The following is a 17118-nucleotide window of genomic DNA, read 5'->3' on the forward strand; positions in this document are numbered from 1 at the left end:
CGGTGGCTCTCGGCTCCCCAGCGGGGACGGCGGGAGCCGAGAGCGCTGTCCGCGCACTGGTAAGACGGCTCCGTGGCACGTCTGCTGGGGTACCCCTGACCTCCTGCACGGCAGACGGGCAGTGTGGAGCCCGACGTCACCGATGCCATTCCCAAAGGCCAGCACTCTGGAGGAAGGGGCAGCCCCACCTGGGGACTGGGTGGAAAGATGACATACCCACCGCCCCCAGGATCCACGGGGGTACATGAGCCACGGACACAGGGCTCGGGCTGTGCTTTTGAGAAAAGGGGTTCTACAAAAGGGCAGGCCACATCTGGGAAATGCCACCTCCCGGAGGTGGTTACTGGGGCCAGGCAAGCACAGGTGGCCTGGTGCACATGCTCAGTTTTGTGGCCGCCTGTCTCCACGCTCAGACTCTAACCAGGAGCAATCTCTACTGCCCGTTTTGCTGTGGGGAGCTGGGGAGCGACAGGGGCTGGCACTTGAAACAGCAAGTCTCGTCCTCTGAGCGTGAAGCGTCACTACCAATGACGCCACGCCGACTCGGGGAGGGCTGCTACAATGCACCGTGGTTGTTCACGAGCAAGCCCAGCCTCGTGCCACAGCCCAGCGGGTGCGAGGGCAGCCCCGCGTCTGCCCGGAAGCTGCAGGGCCGAGCGCGTCCTCTGAAACTGGCACAGGTGGCTGCCCTCCCTCGATGCGGTGACAGTGCTGACGAGGTGAATGTGCTCGTTGGTGACACCTCAAGTGACCAAGGCGACTTGTGCCTGGCTACAGCGGCCGCCTAAGGCTGCCAGTCCCCAGCTTCCCGCAGTGCACACAGGGGACTGACCCGGCAAGTAGGGTGGAGCCGTCTCCCCACACTGGGCTCCCCCAAAGGCTGGGTCTCCCAGAGCCCCCACGCTCTCACACTCACGTACTCTCACACACACACTCACACTCTCACACACGCACTCACACTCATGTACTCTCACACACACTCTCACACTCTCACACACACACTCACGTACTCTCACACACACACTCACGTACTCTCACACACAATCACACACACTCTCACACACACTCACACTCATGTACTATCACACACACTCTCACATACTCACACACTCTCTCACACTCTCACACACTCTCACACTCATACTCACACACTCACACTCATGTACTATCACACACACTCTCACACACACACTCTCTCTCACACACTCACACTCATATACTCTCACACACTCACACTCACACACACACTCATGTACTCTCACACACACTCTCACACTCACACACACTCACGTACTCTCACACACACACTCACATACTCTCACACACAATCACACTCATGTACTATCACACACACTCTCACACACTCACACACTCTCTCACACACTCTCTCACACACTCACACACTCTCACACTCATATACTCTCACACACTCACTCATGTACTATCACACACACTCACACACACACACTCTCTCTCACACACTCACACACTCTCACACTCATGTACTCTCACACACTCACACACTCATGTACTCTCACACACACACACTCTCACACACTCACGTACTCACTCTCACACTCATGTACTATCACACACACTCTCACACACTCACACACACTCACGTACTCTCACACTCTCACACACACTCACACTCTCACACTCATGTACTCTCACACACTCTCACACTCATGTACTCTCACACACACACTCACACACACACTCTCACACCCTCTGTGAGCAATGAGGCGGGGCCACACTGTCGGTGCAGTGGCCCCTACGGGACGTCTGCCTGGGCACTGCACATCACAGGTCCCAGGAGACCGCGTCACAGGGTGACCTGTATTCCAGCCGCCACTTGGCAAAGTCATGTGATTAAAACCTTTCCCTGGAGGTTCTCACCGAGACCAAGGAGATCCTGCTCGGAGGTTCCCGGCTTCTAGCTGGGACAAATGGCCCAGGGACACCCTGAGACCAATGGGGCTGACGGAAGCTGAGGCTGTTTCCAGACCCCACCTTCCAGAATGTGCAGGCTTCTCAGTGACCCCCCTCGGGAGAGGCCTCCATGTGCCCACTGTCCCCACAGGGCCCTCCACTGCCCCACAGGGCCCTCCACTGTCCCCACAGGGCCTTCTGCGTGCCCACTGCCCCACAGGGCCCTCTTGCCACTTCCAAGGAAGCCACCATCTGAGTCCCGTGACACTCAGGCACTGTCTATCATGGCTGAGGCCAGCACCACCGCATGCACATGACCAGGTGGGGGCCGCCAACACATCCCATGAGGCCCAGGCACCTCCAGGTAAGTTAGCAAGGCCACAGTTCTTCGCTTTCAATAAGATGAAGAGGGCCCGATTGAGTTTTCGGCTCGCAACCACCCGAGGACGGCTGAGGGCAGACCCCAAGACGTCGGCATGGCCCAGACACGGGGCTCCTTCTGCGTGTTCATGCGTGAAGCAAGCCTCCTGGCATCAGAACTTGGAGGCCAGCAACAGACAGACTGTGGAGGCTGGGCGGGCCTCTGGTCTCAGCAGTGGTTCCGGCCACCCCGGGGCCAGGAAGGCCCACGGTGCTGGAGGACACCGCGACACACCACGAAGCAGCTTGCGTTAGCAAGTGCCGGGTGCTGCCCCCATACACACATGGTCAGTCGCCACAGTGAGATCACGACTCACTTCTGGGCTTGCTAGCCGTAGCACCCGAGGATTACGGGACATCCGTGTTCTCGGTGCAGAGGGGCATGGTGCACGGTGCGCACCGGGACCCACAGGCCTGTCTGCGGGCCTCCTGAGCAGGTGCCACAGGGACATGTCGCAGACAGGTGACATGGAGGCATCCAAGAACTGTGAGTCGGTTTGCCTTTACACAGGCCACGAGTGATTCGCTTTCAAGCCGTGGTCTCCACCAGCTCAGGCTGACAAGCGCTGCATATTCCAGGCAGACAGACACCGCATCACGTCAGGAGGACAGAGCAGTGCCACGAGGATGCCACAACCAGCCATGAACAGGACAGGGATGGGGCCAGCCCGTGGCCTGGTGGCTGAGGCGGTGGATCCCACATGGCTGACTGTGTGGTTCGAGTCCCAGACCTGGCGGCTTGAAAACATGCCTGGAGTGTGTGTGCGGGCCCACAACCCCGAGAAGAGGACAGGGGAGAGCTATGGCATGCCCCACTCCGCGGAGTGCACTCTCCCTCCCGTCTCTCACTCTGTCTCCCTGTGGCAAGAGCACACACCTTCTAGCAAAATGGTCTTCCAGAGAAACGGGGCTGCCCGGGAGTGTGTACGTGGGAAAGCTGCTGGAGGGCCTCGAGAAACCAGGAGCCGTGCCAGCTCGGGTTCTCCGTGCCGCGGGGCGACTGCAGGTGCTTGTCTGCCGTCCCCTGTACTGTCTGGGGCCTCGGGTGCGCCCTAGCCTGGCAGCACTGTGGCCCCGGCCACTCGGCCTGCACTGCACCGGGTGCTGCAGACGGGAGCCCTGCAGATAGGATGAAGTCTGTCCTCCACCGCCCGGTCTCGGCACTGGAGAACGGTACCGGGAGGCGTGGCCTTCTCAGAACGGCCGCTGGCACTCGGCAAGCCTCCAGACCTGCCCAGCAGCAGTGCCACCAGCAGCTCCTCCATCTTTGTGGTCACGAGGTTCCAGGGTGAGTGGAACGAGAAATCACCTCCCGGGGGATGGCCGTGCTGCAATCCCTTATCCTTTCCACTCTTCTCTTGAGATTCTGGGCATGCACACACGTGCCTGGCGTGAGTTTCAACCTGCCAGGTCTGGAACCGCTATCAACCACATGGGAGTCCAACACCTCAAGCACCACACCACCTACTGTCCCCCACTGTACTGTTTTAAAATTGTGGAGTGGCACTCTGCACAATCACTGACCCCTGCAGGGCACACAGATGCCTGCGGGCTGGGCTGACAAAGCTGCCACGGCATCAGGCATGGGCTTTTGTGTGACTCTGAGTTCTCAGCCCCAAGAATGCTGCCCGGCTCCTGGCTGCAAGGCGCCCGCCCTCCCAGGCAGCTGTGCAATCTCTGCGCCCAGCAGCAGCCATGGCCTCGCCAGCAGGAGCACCCTTGCGACGTTGCACTTCGGCCGTCCGACAGGCGAGCGGCGCCTCAGCACGACTTAGTCCGCACCTCCCAAGGGCTAATGGCTCTGCACACCCCGCCTTGCCATCGGTGCGGCCTCCCTGCAGAATGTCCGCAGATTTTTCCTTTCACTGTTGGGTTTTCAGAATCCCTAGTCCTCTGTCACCCACGGGCAAGCGTTCTCTGCCCCTCTCCAAATGTGTCTTTTCAAGCTTGCGACAAGTCTTTCACAGAGGAAACGTGGTGACCCTTCACGTCCAGTATACCACTTGTTCTTTCATGGTCACGCTTTCACCGTCAAGTCCAAGAACCCTCTGCCCAGTCCCGGTACTAGAGGCCCTCTCCTACGCTGATGTGCACATCCGTGACCCACCCAAGCTGCTCTCTGTACAGGCCACAAGCCTGCACTGTGCGGCTGCTCTGGTCGCCAGGTCCGGGTGCGGCACTGCTGTGCACGGCTGCCTGCGGCACTCAGCGGGGCCTGGCCTCTGCCACGGTCGACCCCTCTGTGCCGTCCCAGTGCACTGTCACAGAAAGCCCTGTCGCTCTGTTTGAAAATACTCTTCCCCACGTTCTCTACTCGTCCCTGCACAGCCATCGGGAGCAGTTTCTACCACCGCACAGTGGGCCTGTAACTGCAGCCCCATGTACGTGGGCGAGACGAATGCAGGGTGCACATGTGGGGTGGGGGAGGCTGCAGTAAAAGCATTCAGATTTTAAAATAGTACAGTGGGGGCCAGTAGGTGGTGTGGTGCTTGAGGTGCTGGACTCCCATGTGGTTGACAGCGGTTCGCGCCCCAGACCTGGAAGGTTGAAACTCACGCCAGGCGTGAGTGCATGCCCAGAATCTCAAGAGAAGAGTGGAAAGAATAAGGGTTTGCAGCACGGCCATCCTCCGGGAGGTGATTTCTCGTTGTCTATCTCTCCAGCAAGCACACACGCCCAAAAGAAAAAAAAAAAAAAAAACACAGTGGGTCAGCCCCTTGCCTGGTGCTTACGCTGCGTCGGGCCTTTCGGGTGAGCTGGAGATGGGCTCAAGTACACGGAGACTGTGAGTCACGGCAGTACACGGCCACCAATGGCAGGCACTGCACGGCCAAAGCCGTCACACCCAGCGAGGGTTCTGGAACCACTCCCGTGGAACAGGCGGTGGGGGTGACAGCTGTGACTGTGCCTATTAAATGGGGCCAGCAGGCGGCATGCTGGTGCAGGGCCCCGGGCTCCCGCATGGCTGGCTATGGCCTGACCGGACCCAGCAGGCTGAGACCCCTGTGTGTGCGTGCATGCCCAGAATCCTACGAGGAAACTGGAAGAGAGAGGGGTCGCAGCATAGCCATCCCCAGGGGTGATTTCTCACTTTCCTTCTCAATGTCTCTATCTCTCTCTGGGGAGTACATGCATTCTATGGAAAAAAAACTTAAAAAAATTTCCTGGGGCTGGTAGGTGGCGTGGTGGCTAACAGCACCGGACTCCAACATGGCCGACAGCAGTTCAAGTCCCAGACCTGATGGCTTGCTTTCCGTACTCCCCCCACGCCTCCCAGTTAAATCTAAATCAACAAATAAAGGTTTTTTAAGTTTCTCTTAAATAAAAACTTGATGAAAATTAGGGGAAAGGGCAACAGCCAGACTCACAGGTAGCCCTGAGTGTTTCGATGCTAGGATGAAGCTAACTCACGGCTGAGTACAAGCAGAACACCTTAGACGGGCCGTCCTGGAGCAGCAGACGCGCCCGCCCTCTGTGGACACACGAGCATGTACGTCTCTGTGGCCGGGAGTGCCCCAGTGTGAGGAGCACCATCCTGCTCCACCGCGTGCCTCTGAAGAGTGTGTGGGCACGTGCAGAGCACATGACTGACAGCGCAGGGCCCGCAGGCGGCTGCAGGGACGCCCTGGCCCCAGCGGCCCCCTGCCGGCAGGACAGTCCTGAGCTGCAGTGGAAGCAGTCCTGCAGACCCACTGCCACCGAGGGAGCCAGGAGTGGTTTTCTTTACAGGCCCCGTGTCCTCCCACTGGCCGCCTGGCTTGTGCACAGAACACTATCACACGCGTGCACGCACACACACACCGCCACGCTGCTCACCGCACCCTCAGCACCCGAGCTGCCGGCGCGACGGTGCTGTCAGCCTCCCTGCTCCCTGCACAGGTGCACCTGGGCGGGGCCTCTGTGCCTGCCGTGCTCAGTCACCTTCCCAGGCGATGCCTAGGACAGGGCTGAGCACTGTCTGCTTAGAACACGAGTGGCTTCTGGGGCCGGCGGGTGGTGTGGTGCTTAAAGGGGTTGGGCCCACGTGGCCACCTCCACAGCTGGAGTCCTGGACCAGGTAGCTTGAGGAACGCAGCAGCTGACTGTGCACACCCAAAGGCCTGAGAGGAGACGGCGTCAGTGTGGCCGCCCCGAGGGTGCTTTCTCACCCCCTGCCTCTCTGACGAGCGTATGTGCTCCACGGCGAGAGACTGCAGAACCCCGAGTGACTGGTGTTGGGCCCACGTGGCCACCTCCACAGCTGGAGTCCTGGACCAGGTAGCTTGAGGAACGCAGCAGCTGACTGTGCACACCCAAAGGCCTGAGAGGAGACGGCGTCAGTGTGGCCGCCCCGAGGGTGCTTTCTCACCCCCTGCCTCTCTGACGAGCGTATGTGCTCCACGGCGAGAGACTGCAGAACCCCGAGTGACTCGAGAGCGAGTCTCACACTCACGTTGAGCGTGCCCCTGTCCGTTGGTCCTGGTGCTCAGTGGTTACCAGCACCGTGTTGGCCTCGGGGACCTGGCGGGGGCACGAGGCTCCACACTGAGCACTCCACGAGCACCTCTCTCCCAGGGCGCCCCCGGCCTCCTGCCGGCCTGCTGCTGGCCTCTACTGAGGAGCGCGCTCCTGCTCAGAAGGCTGAGCACGGCTCACGTCTGTCCCTGGAGTGTGTCCGTGTCCCCACGGGTTATCACAAAAGAAAGCTGTGGCTGTATTGCTGAGGCCCGGGCAGGGGCGCAGGGGCAACGCGGCAGGGGCTCTGGGGTGCTCCAGGCCCTCCCCGAGCACGAGCTGCACACTCAGGCCTGCGCCAAGTCCGCTGAGGCTGGGGTGAGCTGCGGCACAAGGACCCTCTTGTTCTTGCTCCTTCTCTGCCTCTGTCTGGCTCTCGCTCATAGAAAAAGTGAATAAATGCAATTTAAAAAGTTGCCCCTGCCCAGAGGACTCGGGAATATACAGCAGTCCCACACGGACACAGCACGGCAAGCAGGAGGGCCTGGCAGCACTGCGGAGGTACCGAGTACTGGGACACTTGGGCCCAGAGTGAGGTGGGGAGCGGGGGCCAAAGGGCCAACTGCCCCGCTGTGTCGGTGGAACCGTGAGCCCGGCCCCGGGAGCGGGGCTGCCAGAGCTCCAGCTGTGGGTCTCTGGAGGTGTCCGGGCCATCACCAGGACTCTGCATGCACATGCGGTCCTCTTCCTGTGGCCACAGAGCAGCCCCTAGAGCCAGGACGGCAGAGTCTAATACTCGAAGCCGTCTCCAACTCGCTGGCAGGGCAGCCTGACACCACATTAGGGATGAAGGTCTGAAGCTGTCGCCAGGCTCAGTGGTGGGCCACCAGGGGTGAAGGACTGCCCTGGGGGGTGGCCAATGACCACGGGACAAGGGCTGGTTCCACACACTTCTGCTGGGAGCAGCCATCAGACGGGGCAGGAGGGCCAGCTGTGTCTCTGCTAAACCTCCCGTGACACCGAGGGCGCTGTGAGGGCGTCAATCTCGGAAGAAAGCAAGCACGAGCCCCCGAGGACAAGTCTAGATGTCTAGATGACTCAAAGTCCGCAGGCCGAACAGACGGAATGTTCAGCTGTGGGAAGCCTCTCCAGCTACTACGAAGGCCTGCCTCCAGAGGGCGCCACTGCGGGCACAGTGTGAGCCAGACCAGGCCCACCCGGCTGCTAGAGTGCACAGCACAGCACATCTGCAACCCACAGCTGTCACCTGCCCTGACCTTGAGCTCAGTTCACACAATGCCTCCGACTTCGTCTTCTTGCAGGGGTGGAGGCACCCTCGGACCAGTACGCCATCGGCTGGTCCCTGAACCCTGCAAATTCTAACCAACCAAAACCCCCAGGCAGGGTGCGCAAGCTGGTCGGGATGCTGGACTGTCCCCTCCTTCCTAAGGGCTCCAGAAATGACAACTGATGAGAAAGGAGCGACAGCAAGCTGAGCACAGGCCCAGCCAGAGGGGAGCCAGCCTCGTGACCAGGCAGCACAGCCAGGCTGCAGGGCGCTGCACCCGCCGTCCCAGCACGGGAGAGGCTCCCACTGGCTGGGCCACACAGCAAGACTCTGCCCACGTCCTCTGACAAGGAGCCAGCAAGGTCGCACACGCCTGAGTCCCCACTAGGAGACGAAGAAACTGTTCCCCCCAAAACAAAAGAGAAACCAAAGAACAGGGGGAGGCCCCTGGAGGCGCTGGGGAGCACCTGCCTTTCTCCAGTGCGGGAATGGCCCACACCAGGACGTCGAAGAGCCACGCACAGCAGCAGAGCTGGGACCACCGGAGTGGCAGGGGACGATGGGGAGTGCATGAAGGAGGTGTACAGAGAGCAACACCCTCTCCTCCTGAGGGCAGGGCACCGTCCCTCCAGGGACAGGATGGGAGCCATGGCACCCCAAGGCCGCGGCGAGTCCCACCGAGGGCGTGGGCTGCGATGCCGGGACGAGCAGGCTCCTCCCCTGCGGCGCTTCCTCCTCAGCCATCACCAAACCGAAAGGAAGAGGAGGCTGGAGACGGGTCCCGACAGAGGGACCCTCCACACGAGGCCAGACTGTGCTCCTCAAAGGCCCACAGGACTCCACCGGGGTGCCTACGGAGGCTGCATCGCGACACCACTGAACCCATGGGCAGCTGGACAGTCCCGGTGGAGACCAAAAGGGAAAGGACGCTCAGCACTAGATCCAGACTGTAGGGCAGAGGGGAGGACCCCGAGCTAACGGCCCCACACTCGTGGAAGTCCTGTATTTGTTAAAGCGCAGCCCTTCCTGAGAGCCCGGCCAGACAGCCTCACCAGCAAATCCTATCAAGTGTGGAGGGAGAAGGGAAACGAACCCCGCAGGCACTTTCAGGAGACAGGCCAGGAGTCTTCGTCCCAGTCCCCTGTGAGCTCAGTGCTGCCCTGACAGCAGACGGAGACGAGCCGGAGCAGAGACGAGGTGCCCCGCAGGGAGCGGCCCTCACGGCGTCACACCGCGGGCACAGGAATACGGCTCTCCGTGGGCGGGCCTGGTTCCCAGGGACAGGAATTCAACGTTGTTTAAGCACTGAGACCTGGGTACCGCGCTACGGCGACAGGACGAGGAGGGCGAAGTGCTGGCCCTGCAGGGTGACACACAAAGCACTGGAAGTGTGATGCACACCCAGGACAAAACCCAAACACAAGGATCGAGGGAGCCTTCGTAATTGATAAAGAGCATCTGCAAAAAAGCGCCACTGCATCACTCACTGATCTCAGACAGACAGAGGTTACAAAGAGGCCAGACTGGGGACAGCAGAGGGCGTAATGCTATGTCACTGGACCCCCAAGACTGCGATTAGAGCCCCAGATCCGGTGGCTTCAAACTCACGCAGGGCATGTGTGCGTGCGCGCCCAAGATCCCAAGAAGAGAACAGAGGGGGAGGGATACGGCATGGCCACCCCAGGGGGGTGATTTCTCACTTTTTGTCTGTCTACCTGACAACGCCCTATAAACTCTCTCTCTAGGGCCGGCAGGTGGCGTGGTGGCTGAGGACGCTGGACTCCCACAGGGCCGACTTCGGTGCAAGTCCCAGGACTGCTGCTTGCTCTCTCCCTCTCCCTTTCTCTGTGTCTCTGTCTCATCAGATTAAATAATAATAAGTGGAATTAAGATAAATAAATCATTCTTTTTTAAAAATCTCTCTCAGAACCAGCAGTTAGCGTAATGGCTATGTCGCTGGTCTCCCACGTAGTCGACCGCGGTTCGTGTCCCAGACCCGGTGGCTTAAAACTCACGCCGGGCGCGTGTGCGTGCGTGCCCAAGATCCCGAGAGGAGAATGGAGGAGAAGGGATTGCGGCGTGACCATCCCCCCGGGGGGGTGATTTCTCGCTTTCTGTCTCTATGTCTGTCTCTGTCTGTCTGGCGAGCGCACGCGCCCTACAGTGAAAATCTCTCCAAGGGAAAAAAAAAATCTCTCTCTAAAATAATAAATAAAAAAGAGACAAGACTGAGATGAACTGTGGTCAATACAGTAAAGTAAGAAAAGGAAAGGAAGCTCAGTAAGAAGCGGAACTTTCTTTAAATACAACACAATCACACACATTAAACAAAAACCCTCCAGAAAAGCTACTGCCACAGGTGGGTTCAGAGCCGGCACTGGAGGGCCAGCTCCATAGCTGGGTGGTTGGGCAGCGGGATCCCCACAGTCAACCACACAGTTTGAGTCCTAGACCCGGCAGCTCGAGACACATGCTGGGCACATGTGCACTCATGCCGAAGAAAAAGCCCTGAAGGACGGAGAGACGGAGAAGGGACTGAAGACATGTCCTCGCCCAAGGGGAACTGCTTTCTCCTCTCACTCTGCCTCCCTGTGGCAAGCACATGTGCCCACCAAAACAAAGAAAGGGCACCGTCCAGCTGGTCAGCGCAGGAAGTGTACTGCGCTCCACGTGACCAAGGAGCCATGCACGACAGCACTGGTGAGGGTGAGTGAGTCAGAGGGGAGCTTCAGAGCACCGGGGAATACACTGAGAACCGTGAAACGCAGCGACTGGAGACCTGCACGGGCAGAGCTACATAGCACGCTCGGGGATCGGGAGACGCACCATTGAGATGGCGGAGCCCGCAAGCTGGTCTATGTATTCAAGACAACCCCGACTGATGCGCTGTCCTAAAACGAGAACTCCGAACTGCCGGGACGGCGCAACCTGTTCAACGTTGAGCTGCAGCCTCTCATCAGCCTCGCCTATCAGCTACACTTCTGAGTCACTCGCTGACGTCACGAATCCCCGACGTCACACGTGTGTGAGCTGTTTTCTTCCTTAGCCCTGACACGTGCAGGGTACCACCGTTAGGTCACAAAACACGGAGCGAAGCAAGTACAGCCCAGTCAGGAAGAGAGACTGTATCTATTCAAAGCCAAGCAGAAGCGTCTGAGGTTCAAAACGGCGAAAGGAGAGAATGAGAGGGGCCTGCCATGGCTGAAGCCAAACTAACGCGCCACAGTCCAAGCAGCCTCGTCTTGAGTGTGTCGCATCCTCCGGCCCGTGAGCTGCCACTCCCTCGAGTGAGAATGTCGGCGACCCAAACTGGAGCACCTGAACACTGGGCCGCCCCAGCCAGACTCCAGCGCCCAATGCCAGGACTGAGAATGAGACCCAGTGCCCCCGAGACGTCACGAGGTCTGCTCACAACCTGCCTGCCTGCCACGGGGCTCCTGACACTTAAACAAAGGCCCTCCATGCACAGAGAGAACCTGCAACCAGCGTGTCAAGAGGAAGTTACGTCATTTCTTGATCAAATATTTCAATTCTTAGGAGGTCGACAGTTAGTTTGGAGTAAGAAGAAAATAATCGCCCCCTCCAGAGGTCTAACATAACACATCTTTGCAACAGAGATACTTTGCAAGAACCTCTTCTTAAAATTTTTAAGAACTAGTATGACAAGGAAGTTTCTGATTTATTATAATTGTATTGAGATTGCATTTTTAAAAGGTAGCTGCATACTACCTTTTAAAAAATGTTTTTCTAAGCTTTTAAAAATAAAAATGTATTGGTTTAAAAATTAGAAAACATAGGTGAACACCTTAAGACAAGTCATTGCCGCTGCTACGGTCTATTTCAAGAGATTCCATGCCAGGTATCCTCTGAGAAGTGTAGGGTCTGTACTGATGGCTCCTCTGTGTGTTTGGCACCCAAAGCAGAGGAATTTAGAATAGTCCCAAATACAAGGTTGATTTCTTCTGCTACTTCAGTATTAAAAACTAGATGTTCACATGCCTTTCCAAATGAATCTCCTATGGGATGAAGAGTAATATATCAACGTGAATTCTATCTTTTAGAACTAATGGATTGTTGAGACGAACAGATGGCCTAATGGTTACACCACTGGACTCCCATGTAGTTGGCTGTGGTTCAAGTCCCAAACTCAGTAGCTTTAATCTCATGCCAGACATGTGTGCGTGCATGTCCAAAATCTCAAGAGGAGAATAGAGAAGGGACTGCAGCGTGACCATTCCCCCAGAGGGTGATTTCTTACTTTCTCTCTCTTTTTCTCCAGTGAGTATCCTGTTGTAAAAATTTCTCTTTAAAAAAATAAAACAAAACAAAACCGAATGAACTGTTGCTCGATAGCGTATGTCCTTACTGAAACTCTGCTCCAGTATGCACAAGACATGGCCAAGAAGACAGGGTGTTCCTCCTGCGTGGAGGAAGTGGAGACACCTCAGAGCTGCCTTTGTCTGCTGTGGCCCTGCCTGAGAGCTCAGCCTGCCCTCATGTAGCCGTGCTGTACGGCAGACAGATGTTAGGCAGTGCTTGCTGAGCTCTCTGTGGATACGGGGAAGATTCTGGAAATAATCAGGGTTATTTCAACATTATACGAGCGGTGGAAGAATGCTGATGAAAGAGAGGAGATGGCTACCATTCTCAGTAAGATGCTGGGACCAAAACCACCTCCAGACAGTGAAGGAGGGCAGGTCTGAATAGAAGTGAAGCCGCCGCAGGCAGCCAGAGAGCATCCTCAGAACCCTGCGGTGGGCCACTCACAAGTAGCTGCTGGATAGTTTCAGCAATGTCATCTGTGGAACACAATGAAAACACATAGCTTGTTTCTGTCAAGAATTTAGTTTTGCGGGACCAGCAGTTAGCGTAATGGCTATGTCGCTGGACTCCTATGTAGTCGACCGCAGTTTGAGTCCCGGACCCAGCAGCTTAAACTCACGCCGGGTGCATGTGCGTGCGTGCCAAGATCCTGAGAAGAGAATGGAGGAGAAGGGACTGCAGTGTGGCCATCCCCCCGGGGGATGATTTCTCGCTTTCTGTCGCCCTGTCTCTCTCTGTGTCTTTCTGATAAGCACATGTGCCCTATAGCAAAAACCTCTCCAAAACAAGTTTTGCAAAACAAGTTTTCTCCTTATCTAACTTGGTTCTCATATATAATTGACTAAAATCTTTCAATTAAAAATAGTGAGAAGAAGAACAGGAGCACTCTGCTGCAGTTGCTGTGCTCGTCAGTGAGGACAGAGCAGGGTGTCTGTCTCAGCTCCCACCACGTGACCACCGGGCTCGGCAGACAGGCGTGGAAGGCCACGGCCCAGCATTCAAAGGACACACAGCGGACTTGCACAAGGCAACACAGGACACTGCAGCAACTCCCACTCTCAACCCTGTCTCCAGACCTGTTTAAAACCTCTGATGAAAGGCCGGCAGGTGGCATGGGGTGGAGGTGCTGGACTACAAGGACTCCAACAAAGCCGACCACGGTTCAAGTCCTGAACCAAAGCTTGCTCTCTCTCTCTCGCCCTCGCCCTCGCTCTCGTTCTCGCTCTCGCTCTCTCTGGTCAAATTAAAATATAATAATAATAAGGAAATGAAATAAAACAACTCTTTAAAAAATTAAAAAATAAAATCTGAGCTGGGGCCAGCAGGCAGTATGATGGCTATGGCAAGGAACTCCCACGTGGGCGACTGCAGTTCAAGTCCTGGACCCGGCAGCTTAAAAATCACACCAGGCGTGCGTACAGGTGCAAAACCCCAAGAGGAGAATGGAGGAGAAGGAGCCGCGGCATGGCCATCCTCTCTTGTCTTCCCTCTTTCCGCCTCTGTGTTCCTCCGGCAAGCCTTAAAAAAAAATGTTTAAATAAATAAATAAAACCTCAGCTTGTACATCGGCTCCATGGCACAGCAGTGATGCGCTGCTCGAGAGGAAATGGATCCCGGGGCCAGCAGGTGGCGTGGTGGCTAAGGACGCTGCACTCCCACAGGGCCCGTGGTTCAAGTCCTGAACCTGGTGGCTTACTTTCTTGCTCCCCCGCCCCGTCTATCTGATCAAATGGAAAATGAAAATAATAATAATAATAAAGTTAAATAAATACATTTTAAACGAAAATGGATCCCACGGTGGTTCAGATCCCCTGCTCTGTCAGCCCACCACACTCTGGGCATATCACACATACCAGGCCCCAGCCAGCTGAAGGATGGGGAACGCAGTGTGAGCAGGCCCTGTGGAGGTGCTCCTCTGTCTCCCTCTAACTCTTTCTCACTCTCTCTTGTGCACACACGTGCTGTCACCAAAAAAAAAAAAAAAAAAAGGGCAAAACCTTAAAACTCAACCAAGCAACCTCCTCAGGTCACTACACCTAGAATTATAATGAGGCAAAACCCAAATCCAGGTGCTCCTGCAGAAAGGCACGGAAACACCTGCCTGAAAGAGTTCAAGGCCACTTCCCTTGTCCGCTCGCTGAGCTGCTGAGAGTGGAAACCACCCAAGAAATCTCACAGTCATGCCCATCAGCGTGGTTAGACTCAGCTCCAGAGGAAAAAGGCTTTCTGTTCCCTGCACTTGTACGAAGGACCTCAGTGAGGCGTAGAATCAAACGTCTGGACCCAACTGCCGAGGGACCCAGCCGACAGCGCAGACAGGTCCCAGTGGCGTAGTGCGGAGGAGCGTCAGGCGGGTGGGCCTGGCAGGGCAGAGAGGGGCCTCAGGGCTGTTCCCGGGGCAGGCTGAGCTGGAGCGCCCAGGAGCCCCTGCAGGGACGTGGGGCCCGTGGGACGGCAGTACACTTCCCGACAGCCGTTCCCACAGCGGAGGGCGGCCGAGGGGACGCGGGTGTGCGAGAGCTCAGGGCTGGGCACAGGACGACTGCGGCTCGGCAGGCTCTGGCCTCTGACAGTCGGAGGCCAACACACACGACGCGCCGATGGCCGACGTCTGGGAGACCCTCCTGACCGTTCTGCTGCCTGCCCCAGGCATCCTCACGTGTTCCTAGATCTCCCTAACCCGAACAGCGTCCTCTCTGATGTGCTGAGATTAGGTCCGGGTCCTCTTCTCTCTATACTCTCTCCACATTTCATTATTCTCTCCTCTCTGACGTGCTGAGATTAGGTCCGGGTCCTCTTCTCTCTATACTCTCTCCTTACATTTCATTATTCTCTCCTCTCTGACGTGCTGAGATTAGGTCCGGGTCCTCTTCTCTCTATACTCTCTCCTTACATTTCATTATTTTCTTCTCTCTGACGTGCTGAGATTAGGTCCGGGTCCCCTACTTCTCTCTATACTCTCTCCACATTTCATTATTTTCTCCTCTCTGACGTGCTGAGATTAGGTCCGGGTCCTCTACTTCTCTCTATATTCTCTCCACATTTCATTATTTTCTCCTCTCTGACGTGCTGAGATTAGGTCCGGGTCCTCTACTTCTCTCTATACTCTCTCCACATTTCATTATTTTCTTCTCTCTGACGTGCTGAGATTAGGTCCGGGTCCTCTACTTCTCTCTATACTCTCTCCACATTTCATTATTTTCATTATTTTCTTCCTAAAAGCAACAGCCTTCGACTGCCAGCTACTTTTTTTTTTTAAGAATTATTTATTATTTTATTATTCTTCATTTTTATCAGAGGGAGACACAGAGAGAGAGAGAGAAAGAGTGAGAAAGCAAGCCGCCAGGTCCAGGACTTGAACCACAGTCAGCCATGTGGGAGTCCAGCGTGCCAATCACCACACCACCTGCCAGCCCCAAGCTACTTTCTTTTTTAATTGGCAGAGAGCATGTGTGCTCACCAGAGAGGAGGAGAAAAGAGGGGAGGGGAGGGGAGGGGAGGGGAGGGGAGAAGGCACCCTCCGATGGGCGTGGTCATGCCGCAGGGCCTTCTCCATTTCTCCATCGGGCTGAGATCTGGGCACACACACGCGCACCCAGCGTGACTCTCAAGCCACCAGGCCTAGGATTCTAACTGCACAGTCGGCCATGTGGGACCGGCCCCTTAGCCACTAGATCACAGACCTGGGCCCACCTGTGGGCAACTTTCATTTCTCACCTGCACATGTGGAGAGAGAAGCTGACGGTAGTGTCTTCTTTAAAAACCATATAAAAACATCCTTTCTGAACTTGGCCCACGAAAAATGGAGAAATGGGTTTTCTAGTAACCTTCCATTAACTTTTAAAAATGATTTACCTAATTTTTTTTTTTTTTAATTTGTTACAGGGCACATGCACTCATCAGGGAGAGAAAGGAAAAGTGAGAAAGCAAGCCGCCAGGTCTGGGACTCAAACTGCGGTCGGCCATGTGGGAGTCCAGCACCTTAACCACCACGCCACCTGCTAGCCCCTGCATTAACTTGTACCAGTAAAGGTTTTACTAGCAGTATCAATAAGCCCCACGCCAACATTCAATAAACATATTCTATCCCTGGCAGACTTTCCCTTTCTAATCTAGAAAAACGGCCTTGGTGGGCCAGATCCGGCTCCGAGGCAGCCTGGAGCAAGTGCCTGGCCCTGCGTGCGAGTGTGCAAGGAGAAGGCCTCATGTGACTCGAGGAGCTCCCCACAGCGCAGGGCACAAGGGGCTGAGCGTGAGCGTCCGATCGCAGGCCATCTCCGGATACGGCAGTCAGAGGGAAGCTCCCTGTGGCTGTGCAGGACGGCTGTGCAGGACGGCCGCAGTCAGACAGCTCAGCTCCAGGAACCCACACGGCAGCCAGAGCCCAGGAGCCCACGCGTGTGGGGCGGCCCACTCTCTGGCCTGCTCACTGCTGCCCCGTGCCGCGAGTGTAGAGGGACCTGACACAAAGCAGCCCAGGGCAGACCTCGGCCGGCTTCCTCTGACCTCCTCCGCTCCTGCCTCTTGGCAGCAGCGTGTGGGACCCGAGGCGGTCGTCACTGCCAACCACTTGCGTGTTCCATGCTGTGTCCATGGCACACCCTGCCTGACTTCGCCCCTCTGCCCCAGCAGGGCCGTCTGTTTGTTGTCGAATCGTAAACTACCTTTCCTAAGGATTGTTTTAGGGTAAGAGAGGATTAAAAAAAAAAAAAAAAAAAAAG

The 17118-nt window shown here is 56.5% G+C and overlaps 1 protein-coding gene across 1 annotated transcript in view; it reads right to left on the reverse strand.

The window, feature by feature from the left end:
• BANP (BTG3 associated nuclear protein) overlaps nucleotides 1-17118 on the reverse strand; it is a 94749-nt gene that overhangs the window by 46422 nt on the left and 31209 nt on the right. The gene's annotated exons all lie outside the window — the stretch shown is intronic.

Source organism: Tupaia chinensis, unplaced genomic scaffold (assembly GCF_000334495.1).
Source record: "Tupaia chinensis unplaced genomic scaffold, TupChi_1.0 Scaffold000355_1, whole genome shotgun sequence".
NCBI lineage: Eukaryota > Metazoa > Chordata > Mammalia > Scandentia > Tupaiidae > Tupaia > Tupaia belangeri.